The sequence below is a fragment of the Pristiophorus japonicus genome, chromosome 17, assembly GCF_044704955.1.
Source record: "Pristiophorus japonicus isolate sPriJap1 chromosome 17, sPriJap1.hap1, whole genome shotgun sequence".
NCBI lineage: Eukaryota > Metazoa > Chordata > Chondrichthyes > Pristiophoridae > Pristiophorus > Pristiophorus japonicus.
This window is the reverse complement of record NC_091993.1, coordinates 56,820,389-56,838,369: the sequence shown is the minus strand read 5'-3', so window position 1 is coordinate 56,838,369 and position 17,981 is coordinate 56,820,389.

Genomic DNA, 17,981 nt, shown 5'->3' with positions numbered 1-17,981 from the left:
TAGGCTCCCGAGGTATGGAATATGGTCCACGTTGTCCAAGACCACAGCATTGATTTTGATGACCGGGGGGCAGTGCTGAATGGTGGGATCAGGTTGGTGGATGTTTGTCTTACGGATGTTTAGTGTCAGGCCCATGCTCTCGTATGCCTCGGTGAAGGTGTTGACGATGGTTTGGAGTTCAGTCTCTGAATGTGCGCAGACACAAGCGTTGTCCTCGTACTGTAGCTCGACAACAGAGGCTGGGACGACCTTGGATCTAGCCTGGAAGCGACGAAGGTTGAGATCAAAGGGACAGTGGCAGCATGGATACGAAATTGGCTCAGTGATTAGAAAACAGAGAGCAATGGTGAACGGTTGTTTTTCAGACCGGAGGGAAGTGTACAGTGGTGTGCCCCAAGGATCAGTATTAGGACCACTGTTGTTTTTGATATGTATTAAAGACCTGGACTTGGGTATTTAGGGCATAATTTCAATGTTTGTAGATGATACAAAACTCAGAAATGTAGCAAAGAGTGAGGAGGACAGAGACAGACCGGGGAAATGGGCAGCACATGGCAGATGAAATTTACTGCAGAGAAGTGTGAAGTGATGTATTTTGGTAGGAAGAGTAAGGAGAGGCAATATGAATAAATGATACAATTTTAAATTGGCTGCAGGAACAGAGAGACCTGGGGGTGTCTGTGTACACATTTTTGAAGGTGGCTAGACACGTGGAGAAGACTGTTAAAAAAGCATATTGGCTTAATAAATAAAGATATAGGGCCCAAAATTCCACATGGACTTTTTTTTTGCACAGATTCTTTAGTGGCCCGACTGTGCCAAAAAAAAAGTTCCAAGTTTCGCTGGCATAACCTTTCTTTTTGGAGTGACACAGATTGTCCTTAATCTCTGTGGGTGGAGCTTAAGGTGTGCGCTGAAAAACTGAGGTTGCCAGGGTAACGAGGGACACATTGAAGGACTGAGGCACAAATAAAGCATTTCCCCCTTTGTAAAATAGATCACTGAGTGAGACTTGGGACAACAGACTGAAATCTCAATATATGAAACAATAATGAAATTCCTTAATTCCTTTTTGGTAATGAGATGAAGCAAACTTTATCAATTCTCCTTCCAGGTGCAACACTCAAAAATGATCATGAATTCAGAACGTCTTCAAGAGTTTTGTAACAGCAGTTAATAGCATTTATGGATTTTTACCACCTCTACAGTGTCAGTGCTGCTGGTAACCCAGGTCGAAATGACGCCCTCCCCCCACCCCCCCCCCCGGCCCCCGCCCCCCCCGGTGCCGTGTCTTCAGCTCCGCTAAAACAATGGCGTCTTCTCTGCGCCGATTTTCTTAAGTTACCGTAAAATTTTTCAGAATGGTGCAGTGCGCCGTTGTTGAAAAAAATCCTAGTTGGCCAAACTCACTTAAATGGCCAGGTTACTGCACAAGATAAAAGTTCACAGGGTTGGGGCTAATATATTATCATGGATAGAGGATTGACTAATGAACAGAAAACAGAGAGTCAGGATAAATGGTTCATTCTCGGCCTGGCAACCAGTAACCAGTGGGGTGCTGCAGGGATCAGTACTGGGACCCCAACTATTTACAATCTATATTAACGATGTGGAAGAAGGAACTGAGTGTAACGTAGCCAAGTTTGCTGATGATATAAAGATGGGAGGAAAAGCAATGTGTGAGGAGGACACAAAAATTCTGCACAAGGATATAGACAGGCTAAGTGAGTGGGCAAAAATTTGGCAGATGGAGTATAATGTTGGAAAGTGTGAGGTCATGCACTTTGACAGAAAAAAATCAAAGAGCAAGTTATGATTTAAAAGCAGAAAGATTGCAAAGTGCCACAGTACAGTGGGACCCCTGGGGGTACTTGTGCATGAAACACAAAAGGATAGTATGCAGGTACAGCAAGTGATCAGGGAGGCCAATGGAGTCTTTGCCTTTATTGCAATGGGGATAGAGTATAAAAGCAGGGAAGTCTTGCTACAGTTATTCAGGGTGTTGTTGAGGCCACACCTGGAATACTGCGTGCAGTTTTGGTTTCCGTATTTACGAAAGGATATACTTGCTTCGGAGGCAGTTCAGAGAAGGTTCACTAGGTTGATTCCAGTGATGAGGGGGTTGACTTATGAGGAAAGGTTGAGTAGGTTGGGCCTCTACTCATTGGAATTCAGAAGAATGAGAGGTGATCTTATCGAGACGTATAAGATTATGACGGGGCTTGACAAGGTGGATGCAGAGAAAATATTTCCACTGATGGGGGAGGCTAGAAGTGGGGGCATAATCTTAGAATAACGGGCCGCCCATTTAAAACTGAGACGAGGAGAAATTTATTTTCTCGGAGGGTTGTAAATCTATGGAATTTGCTGCCTCAGAGAGCTGTGAAAGCTGGGACATTGAATAAATTTAAGACAGAAATAGACAGTTTCTTAACTGATAAGGGGTTATGGGGAGTGGGCAGGGAAGTGGAGCTGAGTCCATGATCAGATCAGCCATGATCATATTGAATGGCAGAACAGGCTCGGGGGGCCATATGGCCTATTCCTGCTCCTATTTTTTATGTTCTTATATAAATGACGCTTCCAGCTGGTTCTGCCCCTGGTGACCTCAAAAAGCGGGAACGAAAAAAATCGGATGTATATACTTTAGGGTGACGCAGAAACTTTGGCGAAACTTGCAGATTTTAGTCTGCTCCAAAAAAACAGCGTAGGCCAAAAAAATGGCGCGGAATGGTGGCGAAAATTCATCCCAAAGAAGCGAGGAAGTTATGCTAAACTTTTATAAATCACTGGTTAGGCCTCAGCTGGAGTATTGTCTTCAGTTCTGGCACTATACTTTAGGAAGGATGTCAAGGGCTTAGAGAGGTTCAGAAGAGGAAAAGAGGGGCTAAAGTAAATGTAGGTCCCCTAGAGGATGAGACTGGGGAATTAATAATGGGTAACAGGGAAATGGCAGAGACGTTGAACAAATATTTTGTATCAGTCTTCACAGTAGAAAACACTAAAAACATCCCAATAGTGGATAATCAAGAGGCTATATGGAGGTAGGAACTTAATACAATCACTATCACTAAAGAAGTAGTACTCGGTAATGGGACTAAAGGCGGACAAGTCCCCTGGACCTGATGGCATACATCCTAGGGTCTTAAAAGAAATGGCTGCAGAGATAGTAGATGCATTGGTTGTACAGTGGTTAAGAAGGCATACAGAATGCTTGCCTTTATTGGCCGAGGCATAGAATACAAGAGTAGGGAGGTTCTGCTTAAATTGTATAATATGCTGGTTAGGCCACAGCTGGAGCACTGTGTGCAGTTCTGGTCGCTGTACTATAGGAAGGATGTGATTACACTAGAGAGGATGCAGAGGAGATTTATTAGGATGCTGCCTGGAATGTTATAAGGAGAGATTGGATAGGCTGGGTTTGTTCTCATTGGAACAGAGGAGGTTGGGAGGCGACCTCATTGAGGTGTACTTAATTTTGAGGGGCCAGGATACACTGGATAGCAAGGGCCTATTTCCATTGGTGGAGGGGTCATCTACGAGGGGGCATAATTTTAAGGTGGTTGGTGGAAGGTTTAGAGGGGATTTGAGGGGAGGCTTCTTTATGCAGAGGGTTGTGGGGGCCTGGAACTCGCTGCCTGGAAGGGTGGTGGATGCAGAAACCCTCATCACATTTAAAAGGTGCTTGGATGGGCACTTGAAGTGCCGTAACCTGCAGGGTTATGGACCTGGAGCTGGTAAGTGGGATTAGACTGGATAACCTCTTGTTAACTGGCGCAAATACAATGGTAAGTACTGCAGTGAATTGAAAACGGCCAGGGTGATCTCCTGGACTAGTTTTGATCACCTGGATGGGTCGGAGTTTTGGTCTCCGTATTTAAGGAAGGATATACTTGCATTGGAGGCTGTTCAGAGAAGGTTCACTAGGTTGATTCCAGAGATGAGGGGGTTGATTTATGAAGTTAGATTGAGTAGGTTGGGCCTATACTCATTGGAGTTCAGAAGAATGAGAAGTGATCGTATCGAAAAATATAAGATAATGAGGGGGCTCGACAAAGTGGATGCAGAGAGGATATTTCCACTCATAAGGGAAACTAAAACTAGGGGGCATGGTCTTAGAATAAGGGGCCGCCCATTTAAAATGGAGATAAGGAGGAATTTCTTTTCTCAGAGGGTTTTAAATCTATGGAATTCTCTGCCCCAGAGAGCTGTGGAGGCTGGGTCACTGAATATATTTAAGGCGGAGATAGACAGATTTTTGAGCGATAAGGCAATAAAAGGTTATGGGGAGCGGGCAGGGAAGTGAAGCTGATTCCGTGATCAGATCAACCATGATCTTATTAAATGGCGGAGCAGGCTCAAGGGGTTAAATGGCTGACTCCCACTCCTATTTCTTATGTAAGAGATTTACTAGAACGGTACCAGGGATGGGGGACTTCAGTGATGTGGAGAGACTGGAGAAGCTGGGGTTATTCTCCTTGGAACGGAGAAGGTTTAAGAGGAGATTTGATAGAGGGGTTCATTTTGATAGCATAAATAAGGAGAAACTTTCCAGTCTCAGAAGGGTCGATAACCAGAGGAAACAGATTTAAGGTGATTGGCAAAAGAACCAGAGACGAGATGAAGACAAAAATATTTATGCAGTGAGTTGTGGTGATCAGGAACACGCTGCCTGAAAGAGCGCTGGAAGCAGATTCAATAGTGACTTTCAAAAGGGAATTGGATAAATACTTGAAGTGGAAAAATATACAGAGCTATGGGGAAAGAACAGGGAGTAGGACTAATTGGATACCAAAGAGCCAGCATAGGCATGACTGGATGAATGGCCTCCTTCTGTGCTGTCTCATTCTATGATTTTATCTTTTGTAAAAAACATTTTAAGTTTAATCTCCTCGCAATTTTCCTGGAGCTCGATTTTAAAGCCTCTTTAGTCCTGCTGTAGCTTTTGGTCACAAGCCCCGGGCCTGGCTTCCAGTGCTGCACTGTTCTACCATCACTGGCACTCTCCATCTGTCTTGCCAGAAATAAATCCTGGGAGATTTGTCTGGGCTGTGACCTTGCATTCCATACAACAGATACACACACTGCAAGCCGAACGTAGTGTAGCAAAGTCAGGAAGATTCCTCTACATTTTATTTCTTGGCTATGTCTGTTTGTTGGCGGAGAGGGCAACATTTAGTGGATGGGAAGGGGCAGGAGAAGGAGCGAAGGGCTGCTGACCACAGACCCAGCGTGTGATGGAATGATGAGGCTGAGGGAGGCAGGGTGGCAGGTGAGCACTGGATTGAGAGTGCTCCTGGCAACGGGACAGGTCAAAAGAAAAAGAAAAGAAAGTCTTGGATTTCTACAGTGTCTTTCACAATCTCAGGACATCCCAAAGAGCTTTACAGCCAAATTAAGCACTTTTGAAAAGTAGTCACTGTTGTAATGTTGGAAACACGACAGCTAATTTGCACACAGCAAGCTCCCACAAACAGCAATGAGATAATGGCCAGATAATCTGTATTTTAGTGATGTTGGTTGAGGGATAATGATTGGTTTGGACACCAGGGAGAACTCCCCTGCTCTTATTTGAATAGTGCCTTGGGATCTTTTACTTCCACCTGTGAGAGGGCAGACAGAACCTCGGTTTAACATCGCATTTGAAAGACAGCACCTCTGACAATGCAGCACTCCCTCAGTACTGCAAAGGAGTGTCAGCCTAGATTATGTGCTCAAGTGTCTGGGGTGGGACTTAAACCCACAACCTTCTGATTCAGAGGTGAGTGTGCTACCCACTGAGCCACAGATAACTTCGAAATTGGATTCCTACTGACTCTGCCAAACCGAAACGTGTGCTCCAGTTGTTCAGTTGCTGTGTTTCTCCCTGTCCCTGTGTTGAGAAATCGAGATACAGGTATACACAAATAACTAATAATTACATTTCTGGAGACCCATCAGGATACCACAGGGGATTCTGAACATTCGCCCAAAGATAGTGTTACCAACTCTGGTGGGACGTATTTCTGGAGGTTTCAGCACAGGACCTCCTGCCTCTAATCGCCGCACCTGCTCAATCAGCCTTCTTTCCCATCCCCAATATTTTTATAACCAATAAATAAAAGTGTTAAACGAAGGTTGTTCTCCCGGGTTGCTGGCAGCAGTGTCCTAGAGATGAATCTTTAGTTGCAGGAAACGTCAGGCCAATCCTGGAGGGTGAGTAGATGTGCATGCGTACAGATGGTGCCTCCATCACAGTCCTGCACGGTGCAGACTGCACCACTTCAATTTGCAAAGGATGCAATTAAATTACAATTGTAAATAGCTAAGACCGTGTTATCAAACTTCCCCTGAACGTTGGGTGGGACAAACAGCTGCTTAATCAGCAATAGAGCAGGGTACAGGTTAGAGGGCCACTGCATGTGGCGGGGGACTGCAATAGTAACTTACATTCAACTTCACAGGCCATACAGACTTAATCCACACCCCTCACTGTAACACTCCAATATACACCACACCCCTCACTGTAACATTCCAATATACCCCACACCCTTCACTGTAACACGCCAATATACACCACACCCCTCACTGTAACACTCTGATATACCCCACACCCCTCACTGTAACACTCTGATATAGCCCACACCCCTCACTGTAACACTCCGATATACCCCACACCCCTCACTGTAACACTCCAATGTACCCCACACCCCTCACTGTAACACTCCGATATACCCCACACCCCTCACTGTAACACTCCAATATATACCACACCCCTCACTGTAACACTTTGATATGCCACGCACCCCTCACTGTGACATTCCGATTTACCCCACACCCCTCACTGTAACACTCTGATATACCCAACACCCATCGATGTATCTGAGAAAGCCCACACTCCCCACTGTTACACGCTGATATACCCCACACCCCTCACTGTAACACTGATATATCCCACACTACTCAATGTAACAGTCTGATAAATTCCACAACCCTCACTGTAATATTCTCTACTCCACACCCCTCACTATAATATTCTCTGATATACCCCACATTCCTCACTGTAACACTGATATACCCCACACCCATCGATGTATCTGATATAGCCCACACTCCCCATTGTTACACGCTGATATACTCCGCACCCTTCACGCTAACAATCTCTTTCAGCCAACTCCACACCCCCTCACACACTGTACCCCATCCAACCCCCCACCCTCTCACACACAGTGTACCCCATCCAATCCCCCCCGCCGCTCACACACACTGTACTCCATCCAACTCCCCATGCCCTCACACACACACTCTACCCCATCCGCCTCACCACCCTCACACACACACACTGTATCCCATCCAACACCTCACCCCCTTCACACACACTGTACCCCATCCAACTCCCCACCCCCTCACACACACTGTACTCCATTCAACCCCCCCACCTCCTCACTCACACGCTTTACCCCATCCAACTCCCCACCCTCACACACACGCTGTACCCCATCCAACTCCCCATCCCCTCACACACACTGTACCCCATCCAACTCCCCACCCTCTCACACACACTGTACCCCATCCAACTCCCCATCCCCTCACACACACACTGTACCCCATCCAACTCCCCACCCTCACACACACTGTACCCCTTCCAACTCCCCACCCCCTCACACACACTGTACCCCATCCAACTCCCCACCCCCTCACACACACTGTATCCCATCCAACTCCCCACCCTCACACACACCCTGTACCCCATCCTACTCCCCACCCCCTCACACACACACTGTACCCCATCCAACTCCCCACCCTCACACACACACACTGTACCCCATCCAACACCTCACCCCCTCACACACACACTGTAAACCATCCAACTCCCCACCCCTCACACACACTGTACCCCATCCAACTCCCCACCCCTCACACACACTGTACCCCGTCCAACTCCCCACCCCTCACACACACACTGTACCCTATCCAACTCCCCACCCCCTCACACACACTGTACCCCATCCAACTCCCCACCCTCACACACACTGTACCCCATCCAACTCCCCACCCCCTTACACACACTGTACCCCATCCAACTCCCCACCCTCACACACACTGTACCCCATCCAACTCCCCACCCTCACACACACTGTACCCTATCCAACTCCCCACCCCCTCACACACACTGTACCCCATCCAACTCCCCACCCCCTCACACACACTTTACCCCATCCAACTCCCCACCCTCACACACACACCGTATCCCAACCAACTCCTCAACCCCTCACACACACTGTACCCCATCCAACTCCCCACCCTCACACACATTGTACCCCATCCAACTCCCCACCCCCTCACACACACACACTGTACCCCATCCAACTCCCCACCCTCACACACACTGTACCCTATCCAACTCCCCACCCCCTCACACACACTGTACCCCATCCAACTCCCCACCCTCACACACACACACTGTACCCCATCCAACTCCCCACCCCCTCACACACACTGTACCCTATCCAACTCCCCACCCCCTCACACACACTGTACCCCATCCAACTCCCCACCCTCACACACACTGTACCCCATCCAACCCCCCACCACTCACACACACACTGTACCCCATCCAACTCCCCACCCCTTCACACGCACACACTATACCCCATCCAACTCCACACCCTCTCACACACACTGTGCCCCATCCAACTCCCCACCTCACACACACACTGTACCCCATCCAACTCCCCACCCTCACACACACTGTACCCCATCCAACTCCCCACCCCCTCACATACATAGTGTACCCCATCCAACTCCCCACCCTCACACACACTGTACCCCATCCAACTCCCCACCCTCACACACACTGTACCCCATCCAACTCCCCACTCCCTCACACACACACTGTACCACATCCAAATCCCCACTCCCTCACACACACTGTGCCCCATCCAACTCCCCACCCCCTCACACACACCCTGTACCCCATCCTACTCCCCACCCCCTCACACACACACTGTACCCCATCCAACTCCCCACCCTCACACACACACACTGTACCCCATCCAACTCCCCACCCACTCACACACACTGTACCCCATCCAACTCCCCACCCTCTCACACACACTGTACCCCATCCAACTCCCCATCCCCTCACACACACACTGTACCCCATCCAACTCCCCACCCTCACACACACTGTAACCCATCCAACTCCCCACCCCCTCACACACACTGTACCCCATCCAACTCCCCACCCCCTCACACACACTGTATCCCATCCAACTCCCCACCCTCACACACACCCTGTACCCCATCCTACTCCCCACCCCCTCACACACACACTGTACCCCATCCAACTCCCCACCCTCACACACACACACTGTACCCCATCCAACTCCCCACCCACTCACACACACTGTACCCCATCCAACACCTCACCCCCTCACACACACACTGTAAACCATCCAACTCCCCACCCCTCACACACACTGTACCCCATCCAACTCCCCACCCCTCACACACACTGTACCCCGTCCAACTCCCCACCCCTCACACACACACTGTACCCTATCCAACTCCCCACCCCCTCACACACACTGTACCCCATCCAACTCCCCACCCTCACACACCCACTGTACCCCATCCAACTCCCCACCCCCTTACACACACTGTACCCCATCCAACTCCCCACCCTCACACACACTGTACCCCATCCAACTCCCCACCCTCACACACACTGTACCCTATCCAACTCCCCACCCCCTCACACACACTGTACCCCATCCAACTCCCCACCCCCTCACACACACTTTACCCCATCCAACTCCCCACCCTCACACACACACCGTATCCCAACCAACTCCTCAACCCCTCACACACACTGTACCCCATCCAACTCCCCACCCTCACACACATTGTACCCCATCCAACTCCCCACCCCCTCACACACACACACTGTACCCCATCCAACTCCCCACCCTCACACACACTGTACCCTATCCAACTCCCCACCCCCTCACACACACTGTACCCCATCCAACTCCCCACCCTCACACACACACACTGTACCCCATCCAACTCCCCACCCCCTCACACACACTGTACCCTATCCAACTCCCCACCCCCTCACACACATTGTACCCCATCCAACTCCCCACCCTCACACACACTGTACCCCATCCAACCCCCCACCCCTCACACACACACTGTACCCCATCCAACTCCCCACCCCTTCACACGCACACACTATACCCCATCCAACTCCACACCCTCTCACACACACTGTGCCCCATCCAACTCCCCACCTCACACACACACTGTACCCCATCCAACTCCCCACCCTCACACACACTGTACCCCATCCAACTCCCCACCCCCTCACATACATAGTGTACCCCATCCAACTCCCCACCCTCACACACACTGTACCCCATCCAACTCCCCACCCTCACACACACTGTACCCCATCCAACTCCCCACTCCCTCACACACACACTGTACCACATCCAAATCCCCACTCCCTCACACACACTGTGCCCCATCCAACTCCCCACCCCCTCACACACACCCTGTACCCCATCCTACTCCCCACCCCCTCACACACACACTGTACCCCATCCAACTCCCCACCCTCACACACACACACTGTACCCCATCCAACTCCCCACCCACTCACACACACTGTACCCCATCCAACACCTCACCCCCTCACACACACACTGTAAACCATCCAACTCCCCACCCCTCACACACACTGTACCCCATCCAACTCCCCACCCCTCACACACACTGTACCCCGTCCAACTCCCCACCCCTCACACACACACTGTACCCTATCCAACTCCCCACCCCCTCACACACACTGTACCCCATCCAACTCCCCACCCTCACACACACACTGTACCCCATCCAACTCCCCACCCCCTTACACACACTGTACCCCATCCAACTCCCCACCCTCACACACACTGTACCCCATCCAACTCCCCACCCTCACACACACTGTACCCTATCCAACTCCCCACCCCCTCACACACACTGTACCCCATCCAACTCCCCACCCCCTCACACACACTTTACCCCATCCAACTCCCCACCCTCACACACACACCGTATCCCAACCAACTCCTCAACCCCTCACACACACTGTACCCCATCCAACTCCCCACCCTCACACACATTGTACCCCATCCAACTCCCCACCCCCTCACACACACTGTACTCCATTCAACCCCCCCACCTCCTCACTCACACGCTTTACCCCATCCAACTCCCCACCCTCACACACACTGTACCCCGTCCAACTCCCCACCCCTCACACACACACTGTACCCTATCCAACTCCCCACCCCCTCACACACACTGTACCCCATCCAACTCCCCACCCTCACACACACACTGTACTCCATCCAACTCCCCATGCCCTCACACACACACTCTACCCCATCCGCCTCACCACCCTCACACACACACACTGTATCCCATCCAACACCTCACCCCCTTCACACACACTGTACCCCATCCAACTCCCCACCCCCTCACACACACTGTACTCCATTCAACCCCCCCACCTCCTCACTCACACGCTTTACCCCATCCAACTCCCCACCCTCACACACACGCTGTACCCCATCCAACTCCCCATCCCCTCACACACACTGTACCCCATCCAACTCCCCACCCTCTCACACACACTGTACCCCATCCAACTCCCCATCCCCTCACACACACACTGTACCCCATCCAACTCCCCACCCTCACACACACTGTACCCCTTCCAACTCCCCACCCCCTCACACACACTGTACCCCATCCAACTCCCCACCCCCTCACACACACTGTATCCCATCCAACTCCCCACCCTCACACACACCCTGTACCCCATCCTACTCCCCACCCCCTCACACACACACTGTACCCCATCCAACTCCCCACCCTCACACACACACACTGTACCCCATCCAACACCTCACCCCCTCACACACACACTGTAAACCATCCAACTCCCCACCCCTCACACACACTGTACCCCATCCAACTCCCCACCCCTCACACACACTGTACCCCGTCCAACTCCCCACCCCTCACACACACACTGTACCCTATCCAACTCCCCACCCCCTCACACACACTGTACCCCATCCAACTCCCCACCCTCACACACACTGTACCCCATCCAACTCCCCACCCCCTTACACACACTGTACCCCATCCAACTCCCCACCCTCACACACACTGTACCCCATCCAACTCCCCACCCTCACACACACTGTACCCTATCCAACTCCCCACCCCCTCACACACACTGTACCCCATCCAACTCCCCACCCCCTCACACACACTTTACCCCATCCAACTCCCCACCCTCACACACACACCGTATCCCAACCAACTCCTCAACCCCTCACACACACTGTACCCCATCCAACTCCCCACCCTCACACACATTGTACCCCATCCAACTCCCCACCCCCTCACACACACACACTGTACCCCATCCAACTCCCCACCCTCACACACACTGTACCCTATCCAACTCCCCACCCCCTCACACACACTGTACCCCATCCAACTCCCCACCCTCACACACACACACTGTACCCCATCCAACTCCCCACCCCCTCACACACACTGTACCCTATCCAACTCCCCACCCCCTCACACACACTGTACCCCATCCAACTCCCCACCCTCACACACACTGTACCCCATCCAACCCCCCACCACTCACACACACACTGTACCCCATCCAACTCCCCACCCCTTCACACGCACACACTATACCCCATCCAACTCCACACCCTCTCACACACACTGTGCCCCATCCAACTCCCCACCTCACACACACACTGTACCCCATCCAACTCCCCACCCTCACACACACTGTACCCCATCCAACTCCCCACCCCCTCACATACATAGTGTACCCCATCCAACTCCCCACCCTCACACACACTGTACCCCATCCAACTCCCCACCCTCACACACACTGTACCCCATCCAACTCCCCACTCCCTCACACACACACTGTACCACATCCAAATCCCCACTCCCTCACACACACTGTGCCCCATCCAACTCCCCACCCCCTCACACACACCCTGTACCCCATCCTACTCCCCACCCCCTCACACACACACTGTACCCCATCCAACTCCCCACCCTCACACACACACACTGTACCCCATCCAACTCCCCACCCACTCACACACACTGTACCCCATCCAACTCCCCACCCTCTCACACACACTGTACCCCATCCAACTCCCCATCCCCTCACACACACACTGTACCCCATCCAACTCCCCACCCTCACACACACTGTAACCCATCCAACTCCCCACCCCCTCACACACACTGTACCCCATCCAACTCCCCACCCCCTCACACACACTGTATCCCATCCAACTCCCCACCCTCACACACACCCTGTACCCCATCCTACTCCCCACCCCCTCACACACACACTGTACCCCATCCAACTCCCCACCCTCACACACACACACACTGTACCCCATCCAACTCCCCACCCACTCACACACACTGTACCCCATCCAACACCTCACCCCCTCACACACACACTGTAAACCATCCAACTCCCCACCCCTCACACACACTGTACCCCATCCAACTCCCCACCCCTCACACACACTGTACCCCGTCCAACTCCCCACCCCTCACACACACACTGTACCCTATCCAACTCCCCACCCCCTCACACACACTGTACCCCATCCAACTCCCCACCCTCACACACCCACTGTACCCCATCCAACTCCCCACCCCCTTACACACACTGTACCCCATCCAACTCCCCACCCTCACACACACTGTACCCCATCCAACTCCCCACCCTCACACACACTGTACCCTATCCAACTCCCCACCCCCTCACACACACTGTACCCCATCCAACTCCCCACCCCCTCACACACACTTTACCCCATCCAACTCCCCACCCTCACACACACACCGTATCCCAACCAACTCCTCAACCCCTCACACACACTGTACCCCATCCAACTCCCCACCCTCACACACATTGTACCCCATCCAACTCCCCACCCCCTCACACACACACACTGTACCCCATCCAACTCCCCACCCTCACACACACTGTACCCTATCCAACTCCCCACCCCCTCACACACACTGTACCCCATCCAACTCCCCACCCTCACACACACACACTGTACCCCATCCAACTCCCCACCCCCTCACACACACTGTACCCTATCCAACTCCCCACCCCCTCACACACATTGTACCCCATCCAACTCCCCACCCTCACACACACTGTACCCCATCCAACCCCCCACCCCTCACACACACACTGTACCCCATCCAACTCCCCACCCCTTCACACACACACACTATACCCCATCCAACTCCACACCCTCTCACACACACTGTGCCCCATCCAACTCCCCACCTCACACACACACTGTACCCCATCCAACTCCCCACCCTCACACACACTGTACCCCATCCAACTCCCCACCCCCTCACATACATAGTGTACCCCATCCAACTCCCCACCCTCACACACACTGTACCCCATCCAACTCCCCACCCTCACACACACTGTACCCCATCCAACTCCCCACTCCCTCACACACACACTGTACCGCATCCAACTCCCCACCCCCTCACACACACCCTGTACCCCATCCTACTCCCCACCCCCTCACACACACACTGTACCCCATCCAACTCCCCACCCTCACACACACACACTGTACCCCATCCAACTCCCCACCCACTCACACACACTGTACCCCATCCAACACCTCACCCCCTCACACACACACTGTAAACCATCCAACTCCCCACCCCTCACACACACTGTACCCCATCCAACTCCCCACCTCTCACACACACTGTACCCCGTCCAACTCCCCACCCCTCACACACACACTGTACCCTATCCAACTCCCCACCCCCTCACACACACTGTACCCCATCCAACTCCCCACCCTCACACACACACTGTACCCCATCCAACTCCCCACCCCCTTACACACACTGTACCCCATCCAACTCCCCACCCTCACACACACTGTACCCCATCCAACTCCCCACCCTCACACACACTGTACCCTATCCACCTCCCCACCCCCTCACACACACTGTACCCCATCCAACTCCCCACCCCCTCACACACACTTTACCCCATCCAACTCCCCACCCTCACACACACACCGTATCCCAACCAACTCCTCAACCCCTCACACACACTGTACCCCATCCAACTCCCCACCCTCACACACATTGTACCCCATCCAACTCCCCACCCCCTCACACACACACACTGTACCCCATCCAACTCCCCACCCTCACACACACTGTACCCTATCCAACTCCCCACCCCCTCACACACACTGTACCCCATCCAACTCCCCACCCCCTCACACACACTGTACCCCATCCAACTCCCCACCCTCACACACACACACTGTACCCCATCCAACTCCCCACCCCCTCACACACACTGTACCCTATCCAACTCCCCACCCCCTCACACACACTGTACCCCATCCAACTCCCCACCCTCACACACACTGTACCCCATCCAACCCCCCACCCCTCACACACACACTGTACCCCATCCAACTCCCCACCCCTTCACACGCACACACTATGCCCCATCCAACTCCACACCCTCTCACACACACTGTGCCCCATCCAACTCCCCACCTCACACACACACTGTACCCCATCCAACTCCCCACCCTCACACACACTGTACCCCATCCAACTCCCCACTCCCTCACACACACACTGTACCACATCCAAATCCCCACTCCCTCACACACACTGTGCCCCATCCAACTCCCCACCCCCTCACACACACACTGTACCCCATCCAACTCCCCACCCCCTCACACACACTGTACCACATCCAAATCCCCACTCCCTCATACACACTGTACCCCATCCAACTCCCCACCCTCACACACACACTGCACCCCATCCAACTCCCCACCCCTCACACACACACTGTATCCCATACAACTCCCCACCCCCTCACACACACACTGTACCACATCCAAATCCCCACTCCCTCACACACACTGTACCCCATCCAACTCCCCACCCCCTCACACACACACTGTACCACATCCAAATCCCCACTCCCTCACACACTAACTGTACCACATCCAAATCCCCACTCCCTCACACACACTGTACCCCATCCAACTCCCCACCCCCTCACACACACACTGTACCACATCCAAATCCCCACTCCCTCACACACACTGCACCCCAACCAACCCCCCACCCCCTCACACACACTGTACCCCATCCAACTCCCCACCCCCTCACACACACACTGTACCACATCCAAATCCCCACTCCCTCACACACACTGCACCCCATCCAACCCCCCACCATTTCACAGACACTGTGCCCCCATCCAACTTCGGATCATTTGAGAGACACTGCACCTCACCCAACTCCCCACACTTTCACAGAGACACTGTATCTTATCCATTCTGCACCCTTTCGTAGAGGCAATGCCATAAGGGGTGTCAGTATTTACAAAGAGTTCACAGTAATGTATCCCCGGGAAGATATCAATATTTACTAGGGGGAGGGTCCCGGGATTGTATCAATATTGACAGGGTCCCTGGTAGTGTGTCACTGTTAGAGGGGTTCCCAAGGTAGTTAGCGATATTTAAGGGTTTCCCAGGCATTTATGAATATTTAAATGGGGTCCCCAGCTGCGTATCAATATCCCCAGCATCAAAGCACTGACCACACTCGAGCAGCTCCATTGGGCGGGCCACATTGTTCGCATGCCTGACACAGACTCCCAAAGCAAGCGCTCTACTTGGAACTCCTGCATGGCAAGCGAGCCCCAGGTGAGTAGAGGAAACGTTTCAAGGACACCTTCAAAGCCTCCTTGATAAAGTGCAACATCCCCACTGACACTTGGGAGTCTGGCCAAAGACCGTCCTAAATGGAGGAAGTGCATCTGGGAGGGCGCTGAGCACCTCGAGTCTCGTCGTCGAGAGCATGCAGAAAACAAGTGCAGGCAGCGGAAGGAGCGTGCGGCAAACCTGTCCCACCCTCCCTTTCCCTCAACCACTGTCTGTCCCACCTGTGACAGAGACTGCGAGAGTTGGGCGTCGGAGGGACTGAAGTGCATCATCACCCCGGCAACCAAAGTTTAATTTGTTTAAGTTTGTCGGTTTAAGTGCCCCCTTTAATCAGGGGGCACTTGATTTATGGTCCTACACAAAATAGTTGTAACAGAGACTGTAATTCCCTCGACTGTTCAGTCACCTGAGGACTCACTTTAAGAGTGAAAGCAAGTCTTCCTCGATTTCGAGGGACTGCCTATGATGATCAATATTTACAGGGGTCCCTTGACGTTGATGAATATTTGCTGCGGGTCCCCGAGTGTGCCGCAGTATTTACTGGGGGTCTCCGGGAGTGTCTCAGTATTTACTGGGGGTCTCCGGGAGTGTCTCAGTATTTACCGGGGGTCTCCGGGACTGTCTCAGTATTTACCGGGGGTCTCCGGGAGTGTCTCAGTATTTACCGGGTGTCTCCGGGACTGTCTCAGTATTTACCGGGGGTCTCCGGGAGTGTCTCAGTATTTACCGGGGGTCTCCGGGAGTGTCTCAGTATTTACCGGGGGTCTCCGGGAGTGTCTCAGTATTTACCGGGGGTCTCCGGGAGTGTCTCAGTATTTACCGGGGGTCTCCGGGAATGTCTCAGTATTTACCGGGGGTCTCCGGGAGTGTCTCAGTATTTACCGGGGGTCTCCGGGAGTGTCTCAGTATTTACCGGGGGTCTCCGGGAGTGTCTCAGTATTTACCGGGGGTCTCCGGGACTGTCTCAGTATTTGCTGGGGGTCTCCGGGAGTGTCTCAGTATTTGCCGGGGGTCTCCGGGAGTGTCTCAGTATTTACCGGGGGTCTCCGGGAGTGTCTCAGTATTTACCGGGGGTCTCCGGGAGTGTCTCAGTATTTACCGGGGGTCTCCGGGAGTGTCTCAGTA